The sequence below is a fragment of the Aquarana catesbeiana genome, linkage group LG03 (genome assembly GCF_042186555.1).
Source record: "Aquarana catesbeiana isolate 2022-GZ linkage group LG03, ASM4218655v1, whole genome shotgun sequence".
Lineage (NCBI taxonomy): Eukaryota > Metazoa > Chordata > Amphibia > Anura > Ranidae > Aquarana > Aquarana catesbeiana.
The window spans coordinates 726020085-726030375 of record NC_133326.1 but is presented as its reverse complement, the minus strand read 5'-3'; the positions used below and the strand labels follow the sequence as shown (position 1 = coordinate 726030375).

General features: G+C 44.9%; 1 pseudogene; it reads right to left on the bottom strand.

Moving 5' to 3' along the window:
• Positions 1-5324: 5324 nt before the first annotated feature.
• Positions 5325-6910, bottom strand: LOC141133748 (E3 ubiquitin-protein ligase TRIM21-like; annotated as a pseudogene).
• Positions 6911-10291: the final 3381 nt, after the last annotated feature.

Here is a 10291-nt window from a genome sequence, read left to right as displayed (position 1 = left end):
TTTTTCTCCAAACTCCTTGAATGTCTGGTCAACAACCGACTGAGCGACCATCTCACTGAGAACAAACTTCTTGATCCTCTTCAGTCCAGATTTCACTCTCAACACTCCACAGAAACTGCTCTCCTTAAAGTCACAAACAATCTACTAACGGCTAAACTCAGTGAACGCTATTCTGTACTACTACTCCTGGACCTCTCTGCTGCCTTTGACACAGTGGAGCACCTTCCTCAAAAAACTCTACTCCTTTGGTCCCCGTGACTGTACTCTTTGCTGGTTCTCGTCCTACCTATCCCACCACACCTTTAGCGCTACTTACAGTTCTACTTTCACCTTTCCTCTTTCTTTCTCCATGGGGGGTTCCCCAAGGTTCTGTCCTTGGACCTCTCCTACTCTCGATCTACACCTCCTCCCTGGGTCAGCTGATTGCCTCCCATGGCTTTCAATTTAATTTCTACGCTGATGACACCCAAATCTATCTCTCCATCCCCCAGCTCACTCCAACAGTCTCCTCACATATCACCAACTTACTAACAGACATATCAGTCTGGATGTCACACCACTTCCTCAAACTCAATCTACCAAAACCAAGCTCATAATTTTTCCTCCCCCACGTGCCTCTTCCCCTGACTTCTCCTTCAAAATCAAAGGCTCAACTATCAACCCGTCCCCGCATGTCATGGCCCTGGGTGTTATCCTGGACTCTGAACTCTCCTTCCGGCCTCACATCCAACCACTGTCTAAAGCTTGCCGCTTCAACCTCCGCAACATCCCCAAGATACGTCACTTTTTAACCGATGACAACACAAAGCTTCTAATCCACTCCGTGGTCATCTCTCGTCTCGACTACTGCACCTCCCTTCTCATTGGCATAACTTTACACAGGTCATCCCCCTTCAGTCCATTATAAATGCTGCTGCCAGATTCATCCACCTTACCAACTGCTCAGTGTCTGCCACCCCTCTCTGCCAATCCCTCACTGGCTTCCACTCACCTAGTAAATCAAATTCAAAGTACTAATAACTTACAAAGCCTTCCACAACTTGGCCCCAGCTACATTACTAAGCTAGTCTCAAAATACAACCCAAACCGCTCTCTTCGCTCCTCCCAAGACCACCTGCTCTCTAACTCCCTCATCACCTCACCCCATGCTCGCCTCCAGGACTTCTCCCAAGCCTCTCCCATCCTTTGGAACTCGTTACCCAATCTGTTCGACTATCTCCTACTCTGTCCACTTCCAGACAATCCATGAAAACTCATCTCTTCAGAAAATCCTATCCTGCCCTCACCTAACAACTGTACATTTATTTACTCCATCAGCCCATCCCCCACAGTTATTACCTGTTGTATCTCTTGACCCTCCTTTCTAGATTGTAAATGTCTGCCTTCATATTGTAAAGTGCTGCGTAAACTGTTGGCTCTATATAAACCCTGTATAATAATAATAATAATAATAATAATAATTTCATAAATAATATTTATTTCACAATAACATTTCATTTCCTTATTCTCCCCCATCACCAGGACACATCTAGTGATTATAATACACCATCACATGATACATTATATTAGGATCCATTATAAAAGTGATCCCATAGAATTCTATTGGTGATCAATTCTATGGGGACACATTATATTAAGATTCATTATAAAAGTGATCCCAGAGAATTCTATTGGTGATCCATTCTATGGGGACACAATATATTGGGATACATTCCAGTTCTAGTAATCATACATTATAGTGATATCATTATATTGTGATAAATCCCATTATTTCTTTCATTAGTAAATCTCTGGATCATTTCTTCATATGTTTCCTCTTAGATTTTTCCAGCGATTTTTATCTTGTTCTTTTTATAGATCTATGATTTATTTTATTGTGTGAAGAAATAGAAATAATCAGTAGAATAAACTCATTGTAAATGTATTAATAATAATATGGAATAAGACTGTCTACACATTATAATCAGATAGATAGATAGATTTGTTCTTAAAGGGCCAGTACGCCTCTATCTGTACTTTCCACATTGGGTCCATCGGTAGCCATTTCCCTACTATGACATCACAGCTCGGACACAGACAATAAGTCATATTACACTCTGCACTCTGTCTCAGCTCCGGCACTCTATACAATTCTTCACCGTCCCATTTCACTATACACAGTGCTCATATACTGGGAGGAGCCATTAGGACTAATGCCCCGCCCCCTTCTCTAGGTGACCCAAGAGCCGTACACACCCACTTATACTTTCCTTTATTGTTCCTCAATCAAAGTCCTCACTAAGTCCCCAGTTTCCCGGTTATTGACGGATCATGTGACCTTCTCCCAGCATGCAGTGTTCAGGCCTTAGTGGCCACTCACAGGACTTACATACTGTCACATGATGGAGGGGTGACATCATCAATCCTGTGTAAGCTCCGACATAACCCACCATGTATCTTACATGGGTGAGGACTCATGGATCTGACATGGATTGATGGGGGGGCTATAAAAGGGGGTAGAAGTGGGTCAGGAGGGCTGTGACTGCCCTAAGTGAGCAAATGACAAAGAGACTTATTAATGTAACCCTAAAGTAGCGTGACACATAAAGGGTCACTAAGTAATATGACATATGACAACATGTGCCCCCCATGAACAGTGAACTACTTCAGCACCATAGATTGCAGGTCCCGCCCATTTCTGTGCCCCTCTCCTGATGAAGCCCCCAAGGTGGCCATCTATTTTACAAAACCCTTAGCTTGGCCCGTCCCCCAGACCTTTTAAAATATTTGGGGCCCCCAGACAATGTTATATCATCCAAATTCCTGGCAATGTGACCTATTTGTGGGCCCCAGACAATGTCACCTACTATGGGGCCCCAGGCCATGTGACATATGTGGTCCCGCCTTTCATCAGATACTGTCAGAAAGATAAAGCGACAGATAAAGTGACAGATGACAGTGACACTGGTGGGCACTGATAGATGGCTCTGAGGGACACTGATTAGAAGCACTGGTGGGCACTGATTAGAAGCACTGGTGGGCACTAAGGGGACCAATGTCCCTCTAACAAAAGCCGGTTAATGGCTTTCTTCTTTTCTTAACGCTGACAGCCTGAGGGGAAAAAAAGCTGTTGACTGGCTACTGTTTACTTCCGTGATCAGCTGTCATTGGCTGACAGCTGATCACATGGTAAAAGGCTCGCTGTGATTGGCCCTTACCCGATCTGTGATCAGCTGGGTCCCATCACTAACCTGGTTTCAAAATATCAACCAAATTGTTCTCTTTGTTCCTCCCAAGACCTCCTGCTCTCTAGTTCCCTTATCACCTCCTCCTATGCTTTCCTCCATGACTTCTCCAGAGCCTCTCCCATCCTCTGGAACTCAGTACCCCAATCTGTCTGACTATCTCCTATTCTGTTCACTTTCTGATGATCCCTGAAGACTCATCTCCTCAGAGAGGCCTATCCTGCCCCCACCTAAAAACTGGACATTTTCTCCATCACCCCATCCCCCACAGTTATTACCTTTTGACCCTCCCTCTTAGATTGTAAGCTCTAATGATCAGGACCCTCTGATTCCTCCTGTATTGCACTCTAATTGGAATGTCTGCCCCTATGTTGTAAAGCGCTGCGTAAACTGTTGGTTCTGTATAAACCCTGTATAATAACAATAATAATAATAATAATAATAATAATAATAATAATTTCATACAGAAGAATTTTTACTTCACATTAACATTTCCTTTCCTAATTCCTCCCCCATCACCAGGACAAATCTAGTGATTATAAGATACAACATCACAATGATACATTATATTAAGATCCATTATAAAAGTTATCCAATAGATCAGCTGCCATTGGCTGACATCTGATCACATGGTAAAGGGGGGGCGGGCAGTGTGAGAATGAGAGGATGTACATGGGCGCCCTCCCGGCATTTTAAGGCAACACTGTAGCCGTCTTTTGGCTATAGTGTGGGCACCAAGTGGTTAAAAACATATCCCGCCCCCCAAAAAAATGCATAAAAAAAACACAAAATGCAAATCATGGTAAAAAAACCCACAGAAAGAACAGCAGAAAGGCTGAAAAGCAACCTGCATAGGTGTGAATGGGGCCTTAGTCTGGGATGAGACTTGTGGGATGCGGGAACCAGTGCGATTCCTGTGCGGCTTCCCTCATCACACCTCAATCACTGGACGTTCACACTGACATCTGAGAACCACTGCGGGGGTCAATGGAAAGTTAATGACACCCCCAGATTGCTTTGCAGATAGAAATGATGCAGGAATCGGATTGTATAGATGTGACACCCAATGTGATCCGATTCCAGTGAGGACCAAAAAAAGGGTCCGGAACCATTTTGGTGTGAATGTGATTTTAGTCAAACAGTTTGTACGACTGAATTCACATCACACAGACATGACATGTGATCTGCACAGCAATGTGATCCCAGCCTTAGAGAGATTTCCTCTCACTTCCTGTCCTGGTGACAACAATACAAGGAGTGAGAGAAATCTGTACAGGGACACAGACATATAAAAATCTGACAGGGGCTCTAAACCTTCCCCTTCCTTACTATACTAAACATATCATTCTTATTTCAATCTGTGTTCATGTAGGAGAGTTCTCCTCATTTCCTGTCTAGATAAATGTTGTCACCGGGACAGGAAGTGAGGGGAAATCTCTGTAATGGAGCCCTGGATAGAAGAAAAAACCTGACAGGGGATCTAATTCTGACCCACTCTGCCTAAAAATAGTCTGGGCTCTCTGATCACATTTTTTTTTATCCCAGTAATAAATCTCTAGATGATGTCTTCATAGATTTCCTCTCCGATTGTTCCATTTATTTCCATCTCTTTGTAGTATAGATTGTATGGAGGGGGAGGGGCAGAGAGTAGAGGTGACCCCATCCTATCCCATCACAGTGACCGCACTCCACCCCCCCTCTATGTCTGATCGTGGCTGCACCCCCACACAGAGGGAGCACATGTGGGGGAGGGGCAGGAGGAGGAGGGGGAGGGGCAGGGGGAGGAGATGGCTGATGTCAAATACTGTGACAAAACACAGAAAGTATTATGTCAGATTGTCATGGGAGATAGATAGATAGATAGATAGATAGATAGATAGATAGATAGATAGATAGATAGATAGATAGATAGATAGATAGATAGATAGATAGATAGATAGATAGATAGATAGACCCAATCACAGCGATCAGTAAGAAATCTCACATTTATTTAAAGTGGAAAAACTTACAAGAAGCCCTGCCCACTGCTATATACTATTGGATGAATATTAAATGAATTCCCCTCCTTCGTCTGATATCACCAGACTGTGGGCGAAGTTCTCACATCTCCCGCCTCCCCCCACATATCTTTATACAACCATCCCACACACATATCCCAGCATGGAGGGGCTCAGTGAAGGTGGTGGTGAAGGTGTGGAGATGTCGGATCGGGTCACACAGATCATAAAAGGAGATCCGCCCGGCCTCATAATCCAGATATATCCTGACTCTGTTACTGGAGAGATTGGTGGGTAAGGGGATCAATTTACTGTCATGTATCACCCAATACTGATCACCAATCCTGTCCAATCTCCAGGACTTCTTATTATCTCCAATGAGTGACTCCTCCCCTCTCCTCTCTATACTGGGGTAACACATCCCGACTATCCAGCTCTTTGACCCCCCAACATCCACTTCCCAGTAATGTCTCCCTGAGGAGAAACTCTGACTGCTCAACACCTGATAATAATCCTGAAATCTCTCTGGTGTTTCTGGGTGATTCTGGTCTATATCTGACCAGGATACAGTTTTCCCATCATCTGATATCTGTAGATATTTATTAGCTGTGTTTCCATCGAGTAATATGTCTGCAGCTCCCTGTATATAGAAGTATACATTTACCTCTGTTGTTATATCAGATAAACCTGTGTGTAAGACCCCCGCCACATCCAGACCCCCTCCATCATGGAGGAGTTCCTCATGACTCTCTCTGTCCTCATTATCTCCATCCTCAGTATCACACAAGTCACCTGTGTCTGATTCCTGTAAGACAGTCAGTGGATCCGTCATGTTACACAGCTCCTCAATGTGACGCATCTTCCTGGACAGCTCCTCCTTCTTTATTTCCAGATCCCAGATGGAGATGGAGATCCGCTCTGTCTCCAGGAGATGTCCCTCAGGGCTCTCTTCTCCAGGTCTTCCAGACGTCTCCTGAGATCTCTAAACAGGACAGTGACTCTCTCGGTGTCACCAGCTGCTTCTTCTTCTACTTTCCTCCTGTGTTCCTGCAGACTCTGGACTCTTTCCTCCGTCTCCTCTCTCTTTGTCAGAAGTTTCTGCAGAACAGTCCTCAGTGCCTCCTTCTTCTTCTCAGAAGCCTCATCCAGTGTCTCCACCTGGTGTCGCCGATGTTCTCCAGCCAAACTGCAGGACACGCAGATACAGGTGTTATCTTTGGTGCAAAAATACTTCAAAACATCCTTATGGACGGAGCATTTCCTGCTCTCCATGGACAAGGTGGGGTCACATAATATGTGTTCTGGGGACTTTTTGTGGACTCTCAGGTGTTTATCACACAGAGAAACCTCACAGAGCAGACAAGATCTAACAGCAGGTACAGCAGTGTCCACACAGTAAGTACAGAAGACCCCGGACTCCTCCTCATCTGGCTGAGCAGACAGGAAAGTCTCTGCTATGTTACATAGTTTTATGTTCTTCTGCAGTGCAAGACGATCCGGAAACTTCTCTCTGCATTCAGGACAGGAATATCCTCCAGACCCCCCCTGTGTATCCAGCACACGATCAATACAGACCCGACAGAAGTTGTGACCACATTTCAGGGTTACAGGATCGGTATAAATGTTCAGACAGACGGAACATTTCTCCATAGCTCTCAGATCACCAGACGCCATCGCTGACAGCAGAAGAGAAACTAAACTGAACGTCTCTGACACCGGAGAGGAATGCGGATGGGAAGGGGTGACATCCTCCTACACAGGGTGAGGCTGGATGAATATTATAGGACACGGAGATCAGAGTACAGAAGAGAGAAGATTAGTTTTGCAGTAGTAATTATAATTATCCCTCCCAACATTAGAAGAGAGAGAAAGAGAGTAAGACGAATGTGGAGAAGACATGCGGAACACTAAGTGCAATGACATGAAAAGTGGAGATGACTACATCATGATGAAAAGGAAATTGGTAATATAACCACTTGACCTCCGGAAGATTTACCCCCCTTCATGGCCAGACCATTTTTTGCTATACGACACTGCGTTACTTTAACTGACAATTACACGACCATGCAACATTGTACATAAATTCAATATATATATCATTTTTTTCCCACAAATAAAGCTTTCTTCTGGTGGTATCTGATCACCACTAGGGATGAGCTTTGAGTTCGAGTCGAACTCATATTCGACTCGAACATCGGCTGTTTGCAAGTTCACCGAACAGCGAACAATTTGGGGTGTTCGCGGCAAGTTCAAATGCCACGGAACACCCTTTAAAAGTCTATGGGAGAAATAAAAAGTGCTAATTTTAAAGGCTTATATGCAAGTTATTGTCATAAAAAGTGTTTGGGGACCTGGGTCCTGCCCCAGGGGACATGGATCAATGCAAAAAAAAGTTTTAAAAACGGTCATTTTTTCGGGAGCAGTGATTTTAATAATGCTTAAAGTCAAACAATAAAAGTGTAATATCCCTTTAAATTTCGTACCTGGGGGGTGTCTATAGTATGCCTGTAAAGGGGCGCATGTTTCCCGTGTTTAGAACAGTCTCACAGCAAAATGACATTTCAAAGGAAAAACGTCATTTAAAACTACTCGTGGCTATTGCATTGCCGGTCCGACAATACACATAGAAGTTCATTGATAAAAACGGCATGGGAATTCCCCAAAATTAAAAAAAAAATATGACGTGGGGGTCCCCATAAATTCCATACCAGGCCCTTCAGGTCTGGTATGGATATTAAGGGGAACCCCGGCCAAAATTTAAAAAAAAAATGACGTGGGGGTCCCACTAAATTCCATACCAGACCCTTAAGGTCTAGTATGGATTTTAAGGGGAACCCCGCGCCAAAATTAAAAAATAAAAACGGAATGGGGTCCCCCCAAAAATCCATACCAGACCCTTATCCGAGCACGCAACCTGGCAGGCCACAGGAAAAGAGGGGGGGACGAGAGAGCGCCCCCCCCTCCTGAATCGTACCAGGCCACATGCCCTCAACATTGGGAGGGTGCTTTGTGGTAGCCCCCCAAAACATCTTGTCCCCATGTTGATGAGGACAAGGGCCTCATCCCCACAACCCTGACCGGAAGAAATCAAATTTCTTCATCAATTTAGGCGAATATGTGTTCTGCTACATGTTTTTAGTAATAAAATCCCAAAAAGTGTGTATTGATTGGTTTTCTGAAACGCTAAAGCATCTACAAACTATGGGATAGATTAGGGGTAGGCAACTCCCGACACAGGTGACGGTGTCGTGACGAATAATGCCTCTCATCGAAAAATGCATCCTACACACTGCGAATGCACAGTACGTCACGTCATTTCAGCTGGTATCCCGATCAACTGGCATGACGTATCGACTGGGCATGCTCAGTTCGTCGGATGCATTTTCTGACGAGATGCAAACCATGGACAGCGTACGGAGAGAGAATTTAAATGTAAGATTCTGCCGCACAACGTCATAGAGGCCAAAAACGTTTGTTATTAGGCGGATTGTGGCGTGATCTTGCAGCGTGAATTTCTGGACGTGGACGGTGGATGTTTCTGGATGTGGACGGTGGTTATTTCTGGACGTGGATGGTGGTTGTTTCTGGACGTGGACGGTGGTTGTTTCTGGATGTGAACGGTGGTTGTTTCTGGTTGTGGATGGTGGTTGCTTTTGGCTGTATTTGGTCTTTTGCTAAACGGTGGAAGTTGCTTAATGTCATGAGTACAGTACATTTATACAATACTGGAAAGGAGCACTCTGCTTGGGGGACATCTGCTGGGGGGACATCTGATATATGGAGGGGCTCCACTGAGGGAAATCTGATTTATGGAGAGGCTCTGCTGGGGGACATCTGATTTATGGAGGGGCTCTGCTGGGGGACATCTGATTTATGGAGGGGCTCCGCTGGGGGAAATCCGATTTATGGAGGGGGTCTGCGAGGGGACATCTGATTTATGGAGGGGCTCCCCTGAGGAGACATCTGATTTATGGAGAGGCTCTGCTTGACATCCAATTTATGGAGGGGCTCTGCTGGGGGCATCTGATTTATGGAGGGAGTCTGCTGGGGGACATCTGATTTATGGAGGGGCTCTGCTGGGGGACATCTGATTTATTGAGGGGGACTGCTGGGGGACATCTGATTTATGGAGGGCCTTCCCTGGGGGACATCTGATTTATTGAGGGGCTCTGCTGGGGGACATCTGATTTATGGAGGGGCTCTGCTGGGGGACATCTGATTTATGGAGGGCTTCTGCTGAGGGACATCTGAATTATGAAGGGGCTCCGCTGGCGGACATCTGATTAATGGAGGGACTACGCTGGGAACGCGTATATATACGTATACGAGTATATACACACATATATAGGGCCCCCCTCATACAGATCATTATATATATATATATATATATATATATACACACACACACACACACACATATATATATATATATATATATATATATATATATATATATATATATATATATATATATATATATATATATATATATACACACACACGACACCCCCCCCCCATACAGACAATTCTGTATAAACATATATGCTTGCTCTGGCTCAGTAAAATGGGAGACAGTAAGTGAGAAGCCATTGATTGTACCCCTTTTCATTTCCAAGAACCCCTACTTACACCAATAATGGTTGTGCCCCCCTTCACTGTCAAATGGCTGCTGCGCTTCATATCCTTATTCGTTCCTAAAATCACTCCATAAAATAGAGCCCTATGTGACAGGAGTCGCTTCGGGCGGAGGGCCCTTGGAACTAAACTTACCTTGGAGAGGTAACCCCAGTGGTTCTGGTTTTGTGCTGCCCTAGGCAAGTCTAAAATTGGGCACCCCCCATGTAAATTTGCCCCTTCCTCTTTACAACCGCCCTATAGCAGTTTTACTGCTACAGAGTGGCCGCTGTGTGCAGAATACGTGTTTCTTCCAGGTGTTCGGCGTGCGCCGCCACCAGCTCATTCCCGCTGTAATTTTACACAGCGGGAATCGATCAGCGGGTCTCGCAGACCTGATGTTCACTGGGATCCACTGATCGTTCGGTACTCTGGCAGAATGACAGTCTGCCTATG